This window comes from Teleopsis dalmanni, chromosome X (assembly GCF_002237135.1).
Source record: "Teleopsis dalmanni isolate 2A chromosome X, ASM223713v2, whole genome shotgun sequence".
NCBI classification, from domain to species: Eukaryota; Metazoa; Arthropoda; class Insecta; order Diptera; family Diopsidae; genus Teleopsis; species Teleopsis dalmanni.
The window spans coordinates 37,355,720-37,380,777 of record NC_051848.1 but is presented as its reverse complement, the minus strand read 5'-3'; the positions used below and the strand labels follow the sequence as shown (position 1 = coordinate 37,380,777).

At 30.7% G+C, this 25,058-nt stretch overlaps 1 protein-coding gene across 1 annotated transcript in view; it reads right to left on the bottom strand.

Annotated features, from left to right (window-relative positions):
* The window catches only part of LOC119687930 (myosin-G heavy chain), a 102,196-nt gene that overhangs the window by 68,968 nt on the left and 8,170 nt on the right, over positions 1-25,058 (bottom strand). The gene's annotated exons all lie outside the window — the stretch shown is intronic.

Sequence of the window (25,058 nt, the reverse complement as noted above, 5' to 3'; positions counted from 1 at the left end):
AAATATTTTGGAGATCACTGAATTAAGTTTCTTATAGTAAACTTAAAGAAAGAAAAATTGCCTTAAAATTATAAATTATTTTTTTGTCCATTTTTGTTGTGAAATATTTATTTTAATATTTATAAAAAAAAAGTATAGTAATAAATGTATATACAAAATAATAATGAGCAATAGCAACAAAAGCCTTACCTCAATAGTGATATTTTGATCTAAGTTGAATATCTTAACTATAATTAATAATAAATAATTATTATCATTATATTTTAATTAATGTAATTAAAAAGTTTAATTTTGTAATTATAGATCTTACATATGTCGCAAGAAGTGGGAGAAAGTTTTTATAGTGCAGCCGTAAGCAGCTCTAAATAATCCAAGTCGGAGACAACTATCTAGAAGGCGAATGATAAAGAAAGGGTGAATATGATAATATTGATCACAATAGATCAGATGATTTGCTCATACGTTATTTGGCAATGTCCTAGACAAAAACTGGTGAAAGCCTTTTATTTTATTAAAAGGATAAAGATGCTTTAGACTGTCTAGATTTATGTTAGAGTAATAGGGGCAGTTTGAAGACGACGATTGATACCAGCATTTTTGAAAACGGAAGAAATAAGTTGGAGGATGTTCTGTTTATCTTGAGTTATAATTTTTAGTAATGAAGCACAGAATAAAATTTAGTATAGGTTGTGCAGTGGAATCCTGTAGTACAATAGATTTGAAACTGTGTATCTTAGAATCTAAAGGAGTGTAGCCTTGTAGCGATCTCGTTTGAATTAAATTTCTGTTTTCAATTTTTATTTTTTATTTTAGAAACTAAAATTGTCTTCTTTATATATATTTATGTCTTCTGGCTTGTTTATTTGTTCTTTTTTTTTCTCATAACGAATAATAGAATTTCACTACGTTTTTATTTACAATAGCATCTTCATTCACAGAAAGTAACTGACAGATTTAGCTTACAAGTGTGAAGAAACATTAGAAAATGCTTGTCATGTTATACTTAAAAATTGTATTTTTTCATTATTTTTATAATAAATAAACTATAAAAGTATGTATTGACATTTGTGTATGGTACACGTAATGTATAAGTTACGATGTCTAACAATTCATATCTATATCTACTTAGTTCTACCATTGTAATGCAATACTAACAAATGTCTCTACCATATATCTGTGTTTGTTAGATTTAATAGCAATTTTCATTTTATTCTTAAAGGTTGTACTTGAGTAGTTTTCTACTGTAAAAAACTGTGTCACCTTTTCGCATGTCTAATATTTACGTAAATCAGTAAACCATTTTTTTTTTTTTGTGGTTTACTTGTGTATCTTAAGTGTTCTTATCGCCCCAATTCGGTTCATTGTTTGACCATCTTATCGCTGCTATAGAGTTAAATGTATAACCACATACAATACCTTCCAGTATATGCACATCTTCTACTTACAGCTAATATAGATATAGATAGGTATTTGTACAGTGTGAACTATGTGACTTAGCCGCAAGGTAATAGAGTTCGTTGTTTTTCTATGAAGAGCTCTGATTCTTCGTATTTTCCTTAGCACACATGAACACGTGTAATATCTAAACAAAGATTATTAATAATTTATTAAAAAGTAACTAAAAGATTTTAGATTAGTCAGAACATGAGTAAGCGTTAGTGATGCAATTCAAAATTAATCACTGAAACCATTCAATAACGTTTTAATAAAAAAAAAAGCAAAACATTGATTCTATGTTATTCTATGATATTCAAAATCTTCAGTATATAGTTTGAATGTTTAACAAAATGCTTACTAGCACAACCACTTCCAATACGTTATAAAGAAGTAATTACTTGACATAACCAAATGGCTAGGCTATGTTTTTAGTTCTTCAATTACCGGAAAATCTAAATTTCACTGAAAACTCATTTTAAGGCATTCATAGTCTAATGGCGCTTCGAGAATTTGTTGAACAGCCCAGTAAATAAGTAATAAGTCGTTATAATGTATATATACAGTATTAATATGATTCGAATTTCTCACAGTCAGTCGATTGGCATGTTCTCCGGTTCTTAGAGAGCACGGAAGTGAACTTTGTGGAGGTCAATGTTTTAGACCCTCATCCTAGAATCTCTTTTACTAGGTTGACCGTTTTTATTAGTATTGCTTTCTACTTTTCTATGATCACACATTCTTAAAGATTGCGAACTACTATTACTTTTGTTATTGGTCTTCATATGGTTCCAGTTGTAGTGATTAGTATTGGAATTATTGTTATTATCTTGAAATTTTGGTTGTTTATAAGTCGTACCAATTTTAATGTTATATATTGTTTACATATTACTGTCTAGTGAGACTACAAAGTCGATGATTTATGCTATTTTATATTAGCTATCTATTACTATATACATATCCGATCCATTAGGCGGAGTGGAATCTGTTTGTATATTTGTTAATATTGAACTGTAATAATGTGTAATGATCTTATATATTTTTATATGATTGATTATATGATTGTTTAATTATGTTTATGTACAATATTTCTTACATGCAGTTCCGACTTTCATTTATATTTTGTGGCTGGTAATACAGTTCTTTCGTTAAACATATCTGTAATAATTATTGATTATTGAAAGAAGAAGATTGAAGAAGTATGATTGACTGTTATTTGAAGACTTTTTAGGATGTAATTTGAATATGTTTTGGTGTTTTTATAGACAAAGAATATTTCTCCAAATTCAATTTCCTCTATAAATTGTAGTATTGACCCTACTTTAACTACTTTTATGTCTTTACCTGCTATTAGATGCATGCTTAGGCATTTCTGTCGTTTATGCATCAGTGCCGGACAAACTTCTAGCACTTGCTTGAAGAATTTATGTCGAATCTATTTAAAAGCCAAAACTAGGGATCTACTAATGTTGAACAGAAAGAACATCCGACTTGTCACAGTGTTTTTCGCTGGACATGGCGGAGTCAAAAGAGAGAGAAATTTGAATTTGATCATGGTGATGAGGTTTTCTTTGTCAGGTCACGTTGTTCAAAACAGTGTTGCTTAGTAATAAATGATAGAATTTTCGCTCACTATGAGTATTTACACTATTAGTATATATATGTATTACCCACTATGAGTAACAAACTATGAATAACAAATTCATCTTCCATTGCGTTGGAAGAAATTTCAGCGTGACCTAGAATGTGTAGAATTCATATTTGATTAGGTTGAAATAATTAGTTTATCAAGACACTTTATCCACAGTCTTGGCGGTATCCGATCGGACTTGAGAGTTTTTATAGCTACCAATCTATTAGTCAGAGTGTGGTCTGTGGTTGGAATATTATATAACTATTATACAGGGTGTGTTCTGTGCTGGGAATATTATATAGAAATTTAGTTTAAAAATTTGGAATAATTTAATTCATTTACTTTTTTACAATAATTTATTTTTAAATCTAAAGACCTTTTTGACTAATCCCAATTTACGAAATTTTACGTTTTTCTTTTATTGTTTGCTGCAAACGAAATCACAGGTCAAGAATTGATAGCCTTTATTGCTACCTGTCTAATATTTAGGATGGTTATTTTATGGTTTAAATCAAGAAATTTAATTTAAAAATTTAAATTTAATTTATTTTAATTACGTTTTCACAACAAGTTATTTTCGAAGTCTAGAGTCCTTCACGACTGACCACTACTTTTAAAATTTTCTCTTATAGATTGGAATAAGTAGAACTATAGGTTGAACCCAGTGAGGTTGAGTAGCCTCTTAAAAAATCTATATGTGACGGCAGATATAAAAGTAGAAAACATCGTTTACATCGATGGATTTTGTGGATCGGTGAATTAAAGATTGCTATTGTATAAATTATTTATGTAAATGTTATCATAACAATTAAATGATTAAATTAAAAAAAGTAATAAATTAATAAATACAAAAAGTGCGCACACGAATCAAAAATATTAAAAAACAATTTTAATTACACACTTATAGACATTAATGTATACAAATGTGTTGGCAAAAAAATTATTTTTTAATTTAAAAACAATTTTAAAATATTTATGCACAATTAAAATCATTAATATTTGTATTTAATTTCAAGGCACGTAAAATTGAAATAAATTTTTGTACGAGTGCGAGGAGCATTAAAATTGAGTATCTGTATCTGAACATTGGCTGATAAATCACCGAAATTCAGCGAAGCGTCAAAATACAACATGCAACTCGAAAGAAACATATACCAACCGGGCCCACTTGATTCATGAGCCCGTAAAGGAGAGCAAAGTCGCAAGACTATGTGCATAGGCAGCAGTGAACTTCGGTAGTGGAAACTGCATTAACAGGAGCATTTGAATTTATGCATGAACTTTTATGTTGCATAGAAAGCAGCACAAACTGCATGCCACAATGCGGATCGACAGTACAACATTGCCATTGGACATGCAAACTGTAACGCGTAACTACAACTTGTATGGCGAATACCATAAATACCGGAGAGCTTGTCCGATGCTGCAACAGCAACTTAAAGGTGTATTGCACCAGATAACTCAGTCGATTATGCCGAAGACGTCGCTGCAGAGGCCACAGCATTTTAATGATCACAATACCGATAGTCATGGTAATGGTTAATGACCAACAGTAGATATGGACCTGCGCTAATTATTATTTAGTTTGGTTTAAAGTTTCAACAAAAAACGCAAAAAACGCAAAAAACAAAATACAACAAAAACAACAAAAACAACAACAGAAAACAAATAATTAGTCGAACAGGTACATTCGACTTGAACCCAACTACACTGAACTCTACTGTAACTGCACTCAGAGGCTAATTGAAATTCATGCAAACTTTATGGCCGGCGTAGAACCTGCAGATTCTCTATTAAACAAACGATTATATTGTATGGCAAACTATTATGGCTTCTTGCTCCATTTTTAATTATTTTTTTAGAATTTTTTGTTTAAATACAGGCATTCCTTACACGCTATAACCATAAGAAGATAGTGAACTAAGTCAGTGATTAGGGTGCAGTCAGTGCATTATATCCGTACATACATACATATATAGAGTAAGGTTAATTAAAATGCAGTAAGGCTTGATCGAGGGCAATAATTAATTTTATGTTAGCCATGTTTATATACCAAATCTCTACCAAATCTCGAATAATTAAAAAACTAATATTTATATAAAATATTTTTTAATTTTAATTCATTTTTCAATAAATATACGAGGGCACGTCAACAAGTTGTTAGAAAACTTGGTATGATTGTGATTTCTCAAGCAAACTCGGAATAGCTGCTCTTAGATTCTACATTTATTAAAGCCGCTATTTAATAATTATCACTTCAACTTTAAAAACAGAAAGTTACTTTATACGCAAGTAATTAGACCTGCACTACTGTACGGATGTGTTACATATAGCAAAGCCTCAAATACTACCTTAAAGCAATTACAGATAGCTCAAAACCTGGCTTTAAGAAAACTGTTTAAGATTCCATGGTATATTAGATCAACAGGCATACATAGTGATCTTAGGATTGATTCAGTGAAAAAATATATCAGAGACAGAGCCCTAAAATTATTCACTAAAGTTGATACGCTAATTAACCTCGCCCTAACAATCCTCAAGTCCACTTCTGGACTCTCAGGAAGATATGCTGATTTAAGTTCCGTCATCAACTAAAAGACAAATAAATGATAGGATTTCTTAGCTTAGTTAAAGCCTAGTGTGGGGTAGAGATAAGCCCCCCAGCCATTATAGAGTAAAAGTGCGTAATACCACTAACTCAAGAAGAAGAAGAATCAAGAATCAAGCAAACTTATTTGACAACGAATTTTGATCAAAAATAAATTGTTTTTAATAATTCATTGCATTACATTATACACAAATATAACTTAGTTTTCGAGATATCGAGCTCTGAAGGTAGATATATTATTGACTTGAAAACCAGTAGATTTACTACCTCAAGGCGCTATATAGGAACACAGCTTGGTGAATATAATGCTCAAAGTAAATGACTTTGCTATATTCCAACTTACCTGAGAAATAGGAATATACCCGAAAATTCATTGGAGTGTACTTATAGTCTGATGTCACAATGCTTTCAGACAATAGAATATTTTTCAGCTATTTACTGTTAGATTTTAAGCAAAATTTAAGGCGTTACTTTATATTTCTAAATGATAGTCATTGTATGTACTGAAGGAAGCAAAAAATCGAATCTCATACAAACATCTATACTATCTGTTTTTGCTATATAATTTTTTTGATATAGCGTTATAGTATCTTTTTCTGACAGACAATTTTTTTAATATAGTATAAATGGTGTTGACTGACCATTTAAAATAATTTTTCAACTAACACTATTTCTTACGTAAATGATATATAAACTCTACTAAGATATAAGTCTTTGAATAATACTTTGTTGAATTACACTTTTAACAAAGTATCATTCAAAGACTTATTTCTAAATAGAGTTTATATATCATTTATGTATATTTTCAAAATAAATCAAATACTTCTGTTAGAAAAATTGTCATATTTGCAGTAAAGACGACCTAAAAGTGTTCCATCAACTACATCGTAAAGGTAAAAGAGTACCTTTAGACTAAACAGACAAAAAAATTCCCATACTAAAAGTAAACAAGGATTGATTTAAAGTAATCGCTTTCAAAAAAAAAAAAAACACCGATATTCACCTAATAAGTCGCTTTTTGGTGCTGTTTATAGCACATTTTAAGAGTAAATTAATGATGCTATTAAGAGGGCCTGAGGCACGAAAATTGATTTATTTCTGCATGGGAAAGTAAACAGACTCTCGAGAGGTTTTGATTTTAACTATTATTGAAGAATAGTCTCATCCGAGAGATTAACTTCTTTCAGTTAAGCGAAGGCAATTGTCCGTATGCGTCTAAAACATGATAATAAAAAATGAATGAACTTACTTAGTCTATCAAGGGAGCACATATAACATCTAAAGTAGTGGCTTGCAAAGCCGATCACTAGCTATTAGACAGAAAATTCTCACACATAATTATTGCAGCAGATATGAGAAAAAAAGAAGAATCAATCCAAAAGCAGAGCGAATTTCTTAAGATGTTATGTCCTTAGCTCTAGCGCCATAATTAAAAATATCCTACGCATAATAAATGCCTTGAAATGATTAAAAGTAATTAATTAAAAGTAATTAAAAGTAAACGTTGAGTAGTGTTATCACAATGGATCCCAGAGTCTAAAAGATTTGGTTAATGCGGCTGTCTGATACACCTAACTTACTTTCTTTTCAATGGCTTAATACTTTCTGTTTAGTTAATCAAAAAATCTACTGTGATAGCTTGCTTCGCTCTACAGGGATCTTAGCATCCTGTTAATATATTTTGAATATCTTCTGTTAAGTTAAAAAAAAGAAAAAAATGTACTATGGTTAACGTGTTTCACTCGACAGGGAATTTAATACCATATTAACTTCCTTTCATTTCTATACTTAAGTCAAGCTTATCGAATAATACTAAGCGTTGAACTTGTGCCCTGCCAAATTTGAAGCTCAGAGGCAGTGTTCATTAGCCAACTGCCCCAAATCAGTTGGCTAATGATAAATTAATTTTATTTTTATTTTAATTCATGATATCATTTATTTAAAATAATATTATTAACACAAATTAAAAAATCTTTTTTAATCCAAGCAGAACTTAGCAGATAAAAGCCACATGTTGCTAATCATTGTCATTGAAGGCATTTGTACTTATTTTTCTGTTAATCAGAATTTTCTGATACATATTTAATACACCAATAGGGTCATTACAAGTTCTAATGATATGTATATAAATTTTTGGACTATTAAGAAAGTCAATGCGTCTATTACAGGAAACGAAATATGACACTTTTTTAATTTCGTAGGTCTCTAATCACAATTTTATATATTGTGATTACAATATTTCTATTAGGTAAACTGTGATTTGTAGTGTATCACAGAATCAAGTGGAACACATTAAACTGTCTAATAGAGAGAAGAAAACGCATTAGATGCTTAGAATATGTGGTAAGTGCTGTAGTTAGAGTGTTTCTTAGTGGAGCTGCCATAATTTTAGTATTCAAGTAAATTGACTCAAATGCACCTGTTTTACAGGAATTTAGTGCAATGAACGTAATGCATGCAGAATTTGATAATAAACTTAAATGCTAATAGCTGTTGTACGTCATTTCGTAGATCGTGGCCTGGCACTTTACCGAGTGGCTTAGTGGTCAATACACCGAATGCAGTAACAAGAAGTCAGTGTCAGTGGAGTTACAAAAACAAACAGGTACGCAATGAAATTACCATGATATGTAGATGAAGTGGATGAAACAGTTGAGGAGGCTGAAGAGGTTTATATACAACTTAAATACTAAACAGAATAAACAGAATAAACAGAATATAGTCAACCCAGTGTGCAAACCTATAACTAAGTTAGCGCTAACCAGTGTCTTCCTCGTTGAATAGGTCGGATAGGAAACTCTAACTGCACACAACCTGGCAGCAACCTGAATGTGTTGCATATTGGAGTAAAGCTAGTACGAGTGCAGTGGATACTTCTGCTTATGGCTGCAAGTATGTTGATTTAAACAGTGCCAGTACGTAGCACATAAAACCCAGTCGTAGTTATTTCAGGCAGGCAGCTTGCATGGAAGTCAGCAAATCGCAACTCAATTTCCATTAAAGTCATTACTTCAACCAATTTTTTACTCACCGACTTTGTTTTTTGTTATAATTTCTTTTGCAGATTTACTTTACTTAATAACTTTTTTAACGATAATACAAATAAAACAGAAATTTAAAAAGCAAATGTGATAAAAATGTGTGAAGAAAAGCGGTTTGCAGTAGAAATTAGAATTTTTTGATTATGAATTGAGGCATAACAGCAATAATTTTGCTTTGCTTACTACACGACGGGAATGTCGATAATAAAACCTGTTCCCTAATAAGAATGTACCTGTACCTGTATCTGTACCTGCACCTGAACCAGTGCCGTCTATCCGCATCTGTGCTATTCCACGTAGTTGTACTCGTAGCTGCGACATTTATTATGTTGCTGTCTTGCTCTCGTTTGTCCAGTGCAAATGGCAAAGGTGTTAATAATATTTGTTATTTTATTATATAAATTGTTTTTTTTTTTTTGTTTTAATAAATTCCATCACTGCATAAAGACATAAAATAGAAAAAACGCTCTAAAAAAGAGTTGTTAATAGCGTTCAGATACTATTTTTTTTTAGCCCAGTTAAAAGATGAAAAAGTAGAAAAAAGTAGCTGCACTTGCGATCTGATTTCCTATCGATCGGAATTTCAATTAAAGTGCAGAAACCGTTGTCTTGCGGTCTGGTCTTGCTTCGATACACCAAAGTCTAATTAGGTTTTTTCCTCAATTTGCATTGAATTTATTTTTTATTTCTTTACTTGCAGTACATTTTCAGTATTCGTATTAGATTTTTTTCTTTTCTTTGTTTTTTGAATGTTTTGTCAAATATATCTGCGGTTACACTCAACGCAATTGAACACAACTCATAATCGTATTAACCGTTTGGATCCATAAACAGATCACCACCTTAAATTTACTGCCGGTGCAATTTCAAGCGATTGGCAATAGATTTCACCGGATCACATTAAATTGAATAAGAAATTTGCTTTTACCAGTTTGATGGCAAGTATAAAATTTCAAACATATGAAGAATATCAATAAAACTAAATGGACGCAGTGGACATCATCTTAATGCTAGGAAACAACGGTATTGAATTCTTAGGAAATGCAAATAAGACTTTCTTCTTTTATTTCTTTTCTCAAGCATGGATCATGTGAATATTGCAATCAAATGATAGAAATCAGAAGACTTTTGAGACACATACAATAGATCAGTGTTGTAAAAACCAAACAACGCAGGACTCTCCATAATCAAAAGTAAAGTAAAATCCAGTGAGGGATGTGAGGATAAAAATATTTATGGTTTTCTCCTTGGAAGGCAGGTCTCTCCATAATCAAAAGTAAAGGTGAAGCCAATGAAGGATGGTTTAAACAAAAAAATATTTATGGTTTCCTGCTTGGAATGCAGGTCTCTCCACACTCAAAAATAAAGGCCAATGAAAGATGGTTTGAATGAAAAAAAAAGTGGTTTGCTGGTTGGAATACAGGTCTCTCCATACTCAAAAGTGAAGATAAACCCAATAAAGGATAGTTTAAACAAAAAAATATTTATAGTTTGCTGCTTGAAATGCAGGTATCTCCATAGTTAAAAGTAAAGGTAAACCTAATGAATGAAGGAACTCAAAACGAAAGGTGATAGTGACATTTTATTTCTTTTCTCAGCAAAGAATCTTGCTTTCTCGACTTCAACGTTTGGTATATTGAGTTTTTTGTGACGAATATTCGTAACAGTATTATTTTAAGGGTCCAACATTAATCAAATTCTACAAACAAGTCTTTTCTCTATAAGTTTTAGGAATATTGTTGAACTCCTTTTGTTTTAAACGTCTTTGTTTCTTTCTTCTTTCAGCTTTGCTATATGAGTTTCAGTTCTCAAGTTTTTTCATTATTCCATAAATCTATTTTATTATATATATAAAATTTAATAGCCGTTTAATTTTAAGGCATTCGATGGTTTTATATTTTATGATGTAAAGATCAAGAAAATAACATGAATTTTATAAAATTAAGAAACGTTTTTTCAATTTTGACTACTCTCTATATTATCTATATTATTCATGTTTGATTGGTTTATATATTATAATATAAAAATCAAGAAAATATATATAAATCTTAAGAAATTAAAAAAAGTTTTCAATCTCGACTACTATCCATAGAATCTCAAGCCCACTTCAGCTTATTATGAGAGTGAAACATTAACTTACTAATAAATAATAGATGTAGTAATAAATAAATTATAGATGTAGTAAATATATAGACTTAAGATAATCACAACGTATTAAATTAAGAGATAATCCATTTATGATACGGGTTATCCATTTTTTGGTCCCGAAAGTAAATTTGATGAGATTTGGATTAATTTCATTTTCAATTATCCTCTACTATCTTTCATTAGTAATTTTTGAAAGAGTATTATACTGTGATTAGTCATTTTATTATGTAGACTCGACTATTACATCAAACATATTACTCAAATAAATAAATTATATCTTTTCTTTTCTTACTTAGATTTCTAGAGATAGAAATAAGATTTCCAGAAATAGATAAGATATAATTTTTTAATGTAAAAATGTAATCTTTTTGTTTTGATAAAAACCTTTCAAAATATAATGAGGTGTAAAATGAATCATTAAACCGAATATTACAACTACCATTCATATGACTTCTTAGAACCTCTAATACTAGGAATAATTCCGGAAATGATCAAGAGAAAAGGTTGTGTGATTTATAATGACAATGCCAGGCCGTACATATATTGACTGGGAAGTGTTAATGAATCTACTAAAAAAGCTATCTCTAAACCATCGATCTGTTATTAGTTACGATTTCTACCACGTTCTCCTGCTGTCGTAAGACTCAACTTAAGTTTTAAATGATAGAATATAAGAAATATTTCGGATTAAAAAAGAGATTTTGAGTGCAAATTCTCAATTTCGAATAAAAACGGCAAATACTTTTGTTTATTTAATATAGTATATTGGGTAATAAAAAAAAAGTATCCCCCGTTTTTGGGTATATTTTTGAAGAAAATTTTCTTATGTGAAAATTTAATTTTAATATGTTTATATTGACCATTATTAATATCTGTGGTTTATGGGCAAAAAACTTAACCGACGAAGAAATTTTCAGAGTCTCTTCGGTCAGCCAATTTTTTACTATTAAGTTAGTTTTCCAGAGACCAAAACGAATGGTAGTCAGATAGTGTAAGGGCCGAATTATAGGGTGGATGCATAGTGAAAGTTTTTGTAGCTGCATAAGTTTTAATAAATTTACACTGGTACACAAATTTTATATTTAAAGGTATTTACCACATTATTATAGTATTAGTTTCTTATTTATTTCTTTTGAGTACCTACTTTATAGGTGAAATAATTACAAAATCTGACTGATAGCCCAATACTCATTTATAAAGCTAATGAAATAATTATGTATCAATAGTTTATTAGAAAATCATCTTGATCATGTGCTTACCTGGAAAAAAAAAATAAAAAAATATTAATAATTAAAAAAAATTAAAATAAAAGAATAATTAATAAAATTAAGTTCAAACTATGTTAATTAGATTTTATAGAATATCAACTAATACCATATATTCGTAGGATGACATATACTACATACAAATGGCATGAAAAGCGATAATAGCGTTAGTAGTGATATATTATTTTATTTTATCGATTATCTGCTCTTTGATATGCCCCATAGAGATATCAGTTTTGTGATGGGTTTACTCGCAGTTCATTGTAGATTAGAAAACCATGCTAGAATATTGGATCTTCCTTTAAACTATAACTACAGCAGTTGTGGAGAGGACGATGAAAGTGCCTCTCATCTGCTGTCTTCTTGCCCAGCAAAAGCGTGGCGCTGTCTTACTACTCTAGGGGCCTTCTTTTTTTTTAGGATCGTAATCAACTACTAGACCTACTAGATTTAATAGTATTTCAATCTTTGCCAAAAATTGAAGGTGATTTTACACCTCTCAGTTGTTTCCATATACGGTAACACAGTGGATCAATAGGTCTAAGTGGTTTGCTTTGGATCACCGGTACATTTGTGCTCTTATACTTAAGGACTGTAATAATACTACTCCTGATTTTCTATTTATATAGCGCTATTACACAAATATGTTTGTATTCCATCATGAATAAATTTTTTATCTAATCAATTGCATGCAAGAAGGGTCTTCAATATTTTGGCGTCATTAGGCGATTATACAATGTTGCTACTACAATTGAAGTTGGTTGCAATTCAAGTGGGACACCTTGTCCTTATTAAAAGAATTTTTTCACGTAGTTCGAAGCAAGTCCTAAATAAGTGTCAATGTCAAATATAAGTAATACAAGGTGTCTTATATATAGGAAACATTATAAGAAAAATATACTTTACTGTCAATAGCAAAAAAAATTATACCATATGTACGTATGTTTTTTTATTTTAATATATATATAATTTATAATTATAATTAATATAAGGAAGCAATTAAAGATAAATAAAAAATTGGGAAGTAGTAAAATACCATATACTCGTTTTGAAGGGATTTAAAGAAGAGTTAGTTAAATCTAAGCGAAATTGCGCGAAACATATAAAACATAACAATATCATTGGAGCGATAATTGTCAGTCATCGATGTGCTTCCAGATAAAATGCACTGAAGCAGTTTCGATATCTCGAGTGGTGCAGTTGGCCACATGCGCTCATGCGCACAAGTGCAGCAGATTAATTAAATTTCATAATTAAGCGAGGTTATGTTAAATGATGGAGTGGAGCGATCGCAGTCGCAGTCGCAGTCTCAGCAGCTCAGCATAGCAGCTTTCGCGTTTGTGCTAGAAAACAAATAAACGATTTTGAATGCATTTCAGATAAGATCGACCGAATTATGAACGCTATGCACTAGAGCCACATACAGCATTGCACTGAGATGCACTTCAGGAATTTATTTGTTTTTGTTGGTTTATTGCATTTGTCGGCGGTTGAATTTGGGTTCTTGTTTTTGTTAGTTCATTGCACATTGGGGTGCCACAATTGCAACTGCAGCTGGCGCACGTCTTTTGAGCCAATAAAATTGCTAAGATTTATGTCTTTTTTTTTATATATTATATTTATTTTTTATTTTTTCATTAAAGCCTTTCAGTTTTTATCGGGACTATAAAAAAAGGAATAAATAGACACGCATGCCGTCAGCCGGTGGTCGAGCTGACAAGAAAATCGGATTTAATGCACTTCTGCGATTTGCTGTTGTGCGAAAATTAATGCGCTTTGCTCTATAAATTTGTCAGTAATTAAGCAGAAGTAAATAAGCCTGAAGTGCCTCTAAGTCTGCCTGCAATTGCACTTCTTTTATATCAATATGCCAGCGATAATTGAAAATATACTTAAAAAAAATAGAGAATGGCTGTTAGAGTTTGCGCTTTTTATTTGCTAAGCTGCTTATATATTTTTACTCAATTTTGTAATACGAATAACTGATAGCGTGTCTTTAATTAAAAGTATTACCCATGGAACACACTGTAATACTAAAAGATATATCTCTGGGTAGCCAAGACAACAGTGCCTACCAGATGTGGATATTTTTAAAAGCATAACTGGTGCATCACAAAATTGCACATCACATAGATTTTATCCAATACAGCGATGAGTGGTGCACCTAGGTACATCCGATGACACAAAGTTAAAACTTGTATCTCTAGAATAATGGAACAAGTATATAAAACTCATTTAAATGTGATAAGCTTAGTTTTTTAACACGAGTAAAATTTTTTTTTAGAAATGTATGTCCCATGGAAATTCTCCTAAGCATTCAACAATGTGTGATCTTTAATTAACTTTCCATCCAACAATAATTTATTCCAAATAACTGCGCCCTTCGAGGAAGGAATGAACGGGGTACTAGCTCCCGACGAAAGTACAGCACTGCGACCAGTTTAATCTTTTGTGCATTCTACCACGCCCTTTGAGAAATAAGCTTAAAAAAATACATTTTTTTTTATACATCTCTGAATAATAGGCAATAAATTTATTGTAATACGTTAAATATGTCAAATTAGCTTAGTTCAATCAACACTAAAGGCATCGTTCATATGATATATAGTGCTTGCATCGATCACATCCAGAGAGCACCATACCATAGCACACCGTAGTACAAATATGAACATCTTTATATTAATCTTTATTCTTCTCTTAATGATGTGTCTTAAAGTCATTAGGTACGATACCCAAGAGAAATTAGCTAAGCCAATGAACACCAAAGATGTCGATCATATTATATATAGTGCTCCAGTCAATCGCATCCAGTGAGCACAGTAATATAAACTATAGTAAACTATAGGATATCATTATACAAACATTTATTCATCTATTAACAATAAGTAATATAATAATTACAATAGATTTAATATTATATAACTAAATACATTTCAAAGGCTTCGTCCATATGATATATAGTGCTCGAGTAAATCGTATAGAGAAAGCACACTCGCATAAGGTTAGGTTATGCTGACGGACCAAAAAGGCGACGCGTAAACCATTAAGGTCCATTGCTATGCCAGATCAGAGTTTTATTTCTAGAGATAGTGTGCATCCCTTAGGATGGGCTTAGGAGTTATTAGCGAATTGTATTAAGAGTTGAATAGCAACCTAAGGTATGTGCTGTCCCCTAACAATTTTTTTCTTGAGTTCTCGAGAGAAATTTTCTATATATATTTTAGGCTGATGTTCTAAAATAGAAAACAAAAAAATAAATATACATAAGATTCCTTTCCGTTTGTATCTTCTAACTAATACACAATTAAAGACACTTGATCAGATCAACAAGTAAATTACACAATTAATAAAACGATTAGCAAAAGCTAAACCATAACTCAACGTACATCTATTTTTGTTTTTTTTAGATTTGTCTATTGTCGTATCTACAGGAAGACAACTGATTTTGTCAACTGATACCAGTACTTCAATTTCCATTCAAATTTGACATTATTTGGCATTTACAATGGATCATCTATTACTTTAGAATTAACAACTTGTATCCAGCAATCAGTGTTTGAAATGGATAACGTATTACTTTTTTCGATAAAAATACACAACTAACAATTTTGAGGTACTTTGAGATACTTTATCTTCACTTATTAAGACAAGTTCATTTATATATACATCCATGTTTGAAGTGCATTTTGCTTCGATATTCACTGTATCTCAGAGTTAATCTGGATTACACAGGGGTTCTCTCACGGTAGCTCTAGTTCCCCTGTATTTCAGTTAATTTTGGAAATTTCTTCATACATACGACCGTTTAGTTGTTTCTAGTCCCCATCATATCAGTCAATTTGAGGGTCAAAGCACTTTAAAACAAAAAACATTGTATATATGCGTATAAGTTATTCTAATACTAATTAAAGAGAAGTCTTAAATTTATTAATATTATCACTAAAACATTTTAATAACACCATAACGGATTTTATTAAAACCGAAAATATTAGATGGAATTGTACATCGAGTTATTCTTCTAAATGTTTGTGTGGGTTTTTGAAATTTTTTAAATAAATTATTTATATTAGTATATAATGAACTAAAATTGTTTTACGTCAGACATATAAAAAATATATTAAAAATTAAAGAAAAACATTTCCAAATAAGTTCAATAGTTCAGAACCTCTTGAGTATGGTTATCGCCGTATATAAATAATATCATGCGAAATAGTAATAGTAAACTCTATGCATAATTATATGTAATCGAATGTAATAAAAATATTTGAAGTATTAATAAAAAATACTTTAAGTATTAATAAAATATTATTATAGACACCGACGACATTGCCCCTCCCCTGAGGTTATCTTTGCCCTTAACTTTTCATATACTGCAGCCAACCTCTTTTAAGTTCATAAAAACGGAATTTAATTAATTACCAAATAAATTCTAAAATATTGTTTTAAAAAAAAAAAAGTCAATCGTATTGTTTATAAATCGTACCCTACAATATAAGTCATGTTAAATATAAGTATATTTGAGCCGGATACCGAAATATTGTGTCACTGAGAGCGATCGGAATAGTGTTTATATCTTATGGGTAAATGGGTAGGTTCATTAATTTAATTATTCTATAGTATTATGATTTTACTTAATATGAACTGCTATATATATATTTAAGTATATATTTGAATGATTTCTGGAATAGAGAGTGTTTGTTTTTAGTGTCAAGATTTTTAAAGTGAAATAAAACGCACTAAAATCGGTTTATATATATATAAAATTGGCGTTATAGCTAAGTTTGTGCTATTAATATCTGGAATGTCTGAAAATCCAATTTCCAAGCAATTGAGGCTATATACAAGCAATAACCCTACGTAATTTGGTTCCCAAGCAATTTAAAGTCTCTGGTTTATTTAAATAGATTGAGGTCTTTACATATTCTTATAGTAGATAAGCTATAAGAGTTGAATTTTGTCACGCACTTTGTGACATATTGGACCAGCTTACTAGAATCAAACTCATTGCGCGTTAACACTTTTTAATTGGGAGAATATAAGCATGGATACATGCAGCACTTTATACATTGTAAACTTCCGACCGAGTACATATTTGGCAATATAGGGACTAGTGATACTACCACCTCAAATTGTTTTCATGTTAAAATGTTAAAGTATACTGAATGTATATTATATGGGGGGCAAAATGTCAAAAAAGCTGCCGCTAGAAACAAGGTTTCAAACTTAGAAATCAAATCTCTAGAAAAAATACTACGTTTATTTTACCTAATATTATTTTTTAAAATTATGTTAGAAATATTTATTTTTATTAAGACAATTTATTTAATATCACGATTGTGTACTTTATATTATTTCATTAAATGAAAGTAATACTATATAATATAGTATATATATATATATATATATATATATATATTTATATATATATATAAATCTTAATAGACTTTAATGGATGTAGTGGAATCTTCTTTAATAGTGATTACTATTTCATTGATTAAGTGAATATTGAATGTAAGTACACAGATATAGTTGGTATGTATTAATGTATATATGTATGTATATTAAAATATAAATGATTGACATTTGCTGGCATTACGGGCAAGTCATTTTATAAAAGAAAGACGTAAAGACGTATTAAAATATAAATGAAACTCGAATAGCGAATAATATTACTGCTCGGTATAAGAAAAGCGAACAAAAGTCAAGACGTTTTAATTCTGAACAACCTCTAAAGTCAACTGAGACGCTGATATTTCCGATAAGAAAGGCAAACTTAAATGAAAGAATCTGAAAAAAAAAATTTTCTGGGTTAAATTTTTGTTTCTTTTCTGTTCTGTATGAAATATTTATAGTGATGTAAAACTTGTAAGGGTGGCATGTTTGTATATCACAGAAGATAAGGAAAATATATGTTTTCCTATTGAATTAAATTACGTAGAAATAATTTTCACATACAAATATATAATTTTATCACTGAAGCAAAATAAAATAATCATTTAAGTATTGGATAAAATATTTAATAATTTCATTACAGATTATTATTTTATTTGGCTTAACTTAAAGCATAGTTAAAGTGTCAGCTATCTATTCGAACTTTATAATACTGTAGTGGTTCAAATATTATTCGAACTTTTCGAAGCTTAAGTGTCAGCTATCTATTCGAACTTTATAATTTCGTAGTGGTTCAAATATTATTCGAATTTTTTGAAACGCTTAAGTGTCACCTATCTATTCGAACTTTATAATACCGTCGTGGTTCAAATATTATTCGAATTGTTTGAAAAGCTTAAGTGTCACCTATCTATTCGAACTTTATAATTTCGTAGTGGTTCAAATATTATTCGAATTTTTCGAAGCTTAAGTGTCACCTATCTATTCGAACTTTATAATTTCGTAGTGGTTCAAATATTATTCGAATTTTTCGAAGCTTAAGTGTCACCTATCTATCCGAACTTTATATTATCGTAGTGGTTCAAATATTAAATATTATTCGAATTTTTCGAAACTTGAGTCATTTTAATGTTCGAGTATGATAAATGTACGTGCACAACAAAACACTTGAATTTATTAAAGCACTCCGGATATATTTCTTGTTTTGGTTTTTTTTTTGTATTTTTTAAATTTGTTTTGATTTTTCTTTGCTTTTTTTAATTTTTTTTTTGATTTTTTTTTAATTTTTTTCCATACCGTATGCATTTTGTAGACCTTGCATTTAGCCGCCCACTTCAGTTTCGATTTTATCATTTTTTTGTTTTTATAGCCGATATTTTTTCTGATATGTTTTTTTAATTGCTTTATTTTTGAGTCGCAGACTTCAGGTTTCGTTCCAGGTAGGACTTCCGATTGCTTTTTGCTTGATTTCAGTGATTTTTCTTTATTTTCCAGAACACTTTTTTGAAGATTTTTTCAATTATCCATAATATTTTCGATAGGAAGGTGTCTTATTTCCTGTTCTAGAAATACTCTATCTCCACTATGAATACATTGTGTTCAAACAGTTCCTGTTATAAATATTTTCAATATATATAAAACCAAAACCAAAAATAAAGTTAAATATAAAGCAGATTTTCGAGCATTCCGATCGTTTTCGGACATTAAAAGTCTTCGAGCAAAATGTTCAAATGCGCATAACATATTTTCGAAGTGCTGGATCACCGTTATGTTCGAATACTTTGATATGCAATTGTACAGTCATTCAAAATAGTTTTATAGATTTTTTTTAATATGTACTGGAAGAACCATTAAACTCGAAAGTGTTTTGAATTTAAACTTAGCTCGATCAAACAACGAACATATATATATTCGATTTAGGAGGATATTTTTTCAAAAACTCTAAATAGTCTTAAAAAAACAGTGCCATTTCAGTGCACAAAAATCAGATTGCTTAATCGTTTTCATAATTACAAAAGTATCGTTACTAAACCAACTCCAAGTTGTCAACTTAACGTCAGATTGTCATCGACACATGGCATTTGAAACCGGTCGCTTTTTAAAAAAACAAACAGATTTGTTAGTAATTTCGCTCATATATGTTACGTTATATATACAAATAAAAGATATTCTTCAAGAATTTCTAGCTTCTTGGGAACATATTCCAATGTACATACATATCTATACATATCTTTATCAAAACCAAAACCATCATTTGTTGTGTATAAGTCGTCTCTATTCACTCCTACTACAAATGCTCGATCAATGACTCATCTGAAGGTTACCGATTTGTTGTTAACTTCCTATAATTAGCATTTATTGCTTTAAATGCTTAAATATCGAAAATTAGTGATATGAGATTGATTCTCCTTTTAAAAAATATTTAATCAATTCATCATTTGCATAATCCAGCAATTGCCCGACATTTTTGCATACGAAATGAAATATTTTCTTAACCATAAATTAAGTTGATGATCTCTTACGGTTAGACTGCATACATTCAAATCAAGATACGATATAATTTTCAGTACCGCACCGTTTCAAGCATTGTAAATATTTTCGAATTTAAGGCTTTCAGAATTTATTTATTATTATTTTAATTTAGCCGTAAATTGCTATCAGACGATCAGGCACATCAGCACTTGCCTTTTGCCTGTTTAATATTTATTTCGTTGAGTTTGCGCTTTTGTGAGTGACAAATTTGTAACTCGGTTCATTTGACTACATTAAGTCCTAATATGGTTAACATTAACCCAACAAGCAAGCTAGAGCCATACCCGTAAACCATTGACGTTGACAACATACAGGCTACATAGAGGCTGGCTGTATGCACTGACGATTATCTGCTGACAAGACAGACAAAATGCACTATTGCATTCTTTGCACACGACTCTACTCATATCTAGTATTTGCAAGTGGCTCGATGCCCGTGGCTTATGGCATATGCCTTATGGCTTACGGCTTATGGCTTATGGCTCACTCACTACAACTCCGCCGTTCGTCTGTTGATATGCAAATTTGTTGCGAGTATTGCATCTTTTGTGACTACGCCTGATTGAAAGCTCTACACTCCCCAAATTGCCCCAGGCAGTTCCTTAACCCAACACTGTTTACTGTTTTATGTTTCTTTTTTTATTTTTTATTTTTTTTTTTGTTTGCTCATTTTAAATGCAAATTGTCAACTGAGCAAACAGAATATAGCTGACATCTACGCTAATGTCGGCGCACAGATTTTGCTGCTGACAGTGATCATTGGCATTTTCGGTTTCGGTTTCGGTTTCGTATTGGGAGATGTGAGATGAACACGTGTTGCTACAAATTGTCTCCAGAGGAATTTGTCATTGTCAATAGTGCGGAGCACGTACGAACGTACGAAAGGCTATGAAAGACTTATGGCTGCTGCTACTGCGCTGCCTTGAGCAATCATCATAATCGCAAGATAATCATGAATTTGTCACAAATTGTAATGCAATCATTGTCAATAGCTTTAGATTGCTGAGTTGCTGTACAGTGGCGCATTTCGAATCTGCATAAGGTGACTTTAAATAATAAACATTATTTTTTTCTGCATATCTACTAAATAATTACTATTAATTACTGTTAACATTTAAATTTACGTCTATATGTCTATGTGAAATACTCTATACCAGAGCTATTCAAAGCACGGCCCGCGGGCTATATGGGGCCTCGGCTAATCTTTGTAAGGCCCGCGACATCTTTTCACTCCACCACAAATACACAAATTCACTTTTGATGTACTGGTAAAAGTACATTATTTTATTTTCATTGTATATGTACCAAATAAATGAATTTAAATTGATAAATTAATAAAACTAAATTTAACATTTTGATCGTATATTTATTTTTGTCGAAAACAACTGTGAACGTATATATTTGTTTCTGCGGTCCTTCAATGTGTGCAGTGATTTGCATTGGCCCGCGATCGCATCTGCTTTGGACAGCCCTGGTCTATACCATTAATTTAATGATCTTGCTAACATAACTTACTGAATACAGATATTAATGTCTTCTTCAATGTCTTCATACAAATATTATTAGAACTTTTCGAAATTTCGAACATTTTAATGTTCGAATATCGGTTATATGTTCAAGCACCTAAGGCGCCTAAAACAAGTTCAAGTACAGTTTATAAGTATATACAGTATATAAAAACATATTATATATAAATAAATATATTATGTATACATATAGATGTTATATATCAATATAATATATACAAGAATATAAACGGCTACTATACTCAACAAATGGCAAGAGAAGATCAGGAGGAGCAACCCTCGAAATCTGACAATAAAGATACCAAATATAATTACCTGGCCAAATAAAAATCCGGAGTCGCAAATCACTATCTCACTCGGATGCTAACCGGAAATGGGGTGGTTTTGTAAGTACCTTGAATAAGCAGATTTACTCGACTGTATTTATAGCGTCAAAGACTGTGATGACCTAGAGCACACCTTCTTTTACTGTAATAATGGCTTACGCTTGGAAGCACAGATTGGACCAATAAATTCCAGGAGCTGCCAAACGATACCGTCATATGTGATTCAAGTCCTCAAAGCAAAAAAAATAAGAGCTAAAAAAGAGAACCAAAAACTAGGCTAATAAATAGTGCAGATACCAAGAAAATGCGGTGAAAAAGTTGAGGTCTGGACGCAGCTCTATAATCACAAGAGTAGCGCATAAAAGAGACCCTTCTCGAAGTTATGCGAAATTAGTTCCGAAGGGAAATAAGCTGAGGTCTTTTAGTGCGTATACTACATATTGATGTTATGGAACACCATTGCGACGACGGTGCTTAAAGCTTTCCACCTCTTCACTACGACAGAAAAAACATTATGTGTGTAATATGGTATATATAAATATATTTGCATTATTAATTATGCAGATATATATTACTTCTGAGTAATATATCTATGTACTAAGTACTTGAATTTATTTACATTGATATGAAGTTGTATTTTTTTTTTTGGTTTTATGTGAAAATTCTATGTTTAGTAATTTACTTTGTCTTTCTTTAAAAGTTTAAGATTCAAAGTAATGTGGTAGAGGGGCCATCTTTTCGTCTGAGTAAAAAATGTAACGTATAATGACATTTCTGTGTTTTATTTTTTTTTTTTTCAAATATTTCGCAAATGTCAAATCATTTCTGTACTTGGATCACTAATAGTAGAAGAATTGCAGTTACTATGGTGAATGATTCACCTGAAGCAATTAAGCTGGTCACATTTGCATAGTTAGTCACCTTAATTTCATTTTAATTTGTCATTGAACACTTTGTTGCAGTACTCCAGCGTTTGACACAGAACTTTTCGTCATTTATATGTTAATTAAGTATTAAACCCGATACATTTCCTATTAATATCAAAAGTAATTTAAGCTTCTTTATTAGTTTGCATTCTATATTTTTCTCCAAATATAAAAAATCCACATATTGGATTGGTTAGCGTGTGTATTAGTATTGTTGAGTACCAGAGATACAATATTATTTTGTTAGAAATTATATAATGGCATTATTTGAAAGTAATCAAATCTACTAATACTAGACACTTTGAGATATTTGTTGCGCCTTAAATGCACTGCTGTGATGCTCCATTGAAATTTGCTCCATGTAAATTTGTTGAATATATTTTCGGATATCTCGATTCTTGATGTCTACTGATTCGTTGACGTATAATTTGCATAGTTATTGAATTGATTCGATGTGTATCAATTTATACTGTACTAGCCTAGATTGTATCTGATGCCATAGCACTTTTAGTGACTTACAAACTACAAATGTTGATGCACACTAACTCAGCATCTGTGATTGTTTTGTATGCAAAACGTATGCACGCGCAGTTATTATGCAAATTTTATGTTGTAAAATTGTATCCGTACGCACCTTTTTTATGACCATTTGTTGCTATGACTCTCTGTACTTGTAAATTATTTTCATTTAGCTCTGCAATACTTTTTATTATTATTTCCAAATAAAAATAGTGTATAAATACGAGAGTATCCATACAAATAAGTAATGCTTAAAATTAAATTCGTTTATCAAATATTCAAATGCGAGTACATATAACATATGATATCTTAAACATAAAATTTATAGAAACTAAATCCTTAATCTGTTTCGGTATATAGGTAGGTTATATGAGGCCACCAATTTACAAAGTCAGCAGCCGCTGCACTTAGGCCAAATACTAGTAGGACTGCAAAATCGTTCTACCTTCCTTGAATTATCGTGTGCATATAATAAACAGATGTAGCTTTGGTAAATCTACAGATAATATAAAATGTTATCCATTTTATTAAGAATTATGTTTTGACTGAAAGTTGAGAGGTCACTGAAATTCTCATTTTTTTCTGAGAGAACTTGAGCACTTGAGAGACTATTAAGCACTCTTAATAGTTCTTTTTTTTATTTTCGAAACAGTTTCCTTCTATATCGTTGTACTCTGACATACAGATAATATATGTGAAATATATGTTTATATATGTGAGGACTTGAGAAGAAGTTCCTTTAAGCACGCTTAGTTAATCCTACTTCATCTTCGACACAATTGCTTCCTCTATCGTTGTACTCTTGCATTCAGATAATATATGTGAAATATACATGTGAAAGGACTTGAGTTTCTAGCTCAATTTCGACACAGCTTTCTTCTATATCGTTGTACTCTGGCATCCAAATAATATATGTGAGATATACATGTGAGAAAACTTGAGAAAAAGTTCCTTTAAGCACTCTTAATAGTTCTTTTTTTATTTTCGAAACAGTTTCCTTCTATTTCGTTGTACTCTGACATTCAGATAATATATGTCAGATATATGTTTATATACCTATGAGAGAACTTGAGAAAAAGTTCCTTTAAGCACGCTTAGTTAATCCTACTTCATCTTCGACACAATTGCCTTCTATATCGTTGCACTGTGGCATCCAGAAGATATATGTAAGATATACATGTGAGAGAACTTGAGTTTCTAGTTCATCCTCGAGACAGTTGCCTTCTATATCGTTGTACTTTGAAAGATAGTTCTTTCAAGCACTCCAACCACTTCGTTAATAGTTCCTGCATCATCTTCGATACAGTTTTCTTTAATATCGTTCTACTCTCACACCCACATAATATATATGTCAAATTAGTAAACCATTTTATTAAAGGACATTCGGCCATTGACGACTGACCTGAGCTTACTAAAGTCGTAGTAATACGGCAATCAATCTTTCTCTTCACAGCAACACCTATATTCGTCTAATTTGAAGTACATGCAGCTATAACATTCTGTAATAGCTCTGCTTAGAATTCTTAGATCACGTCTCTTGAGTGAAAGCGTGTCCTATTCTATCATTATATAAAAATACCTAAATTCATAAAATTGTATTTATTGACTAGTTGTGTTTAAACAAAAAGGAGTAATTTTAGTCATAATCTTCTGTCAAATATATATATTTGTCTAAAAAAATAAATTTTTTGTTTTTATCTTATTTATAC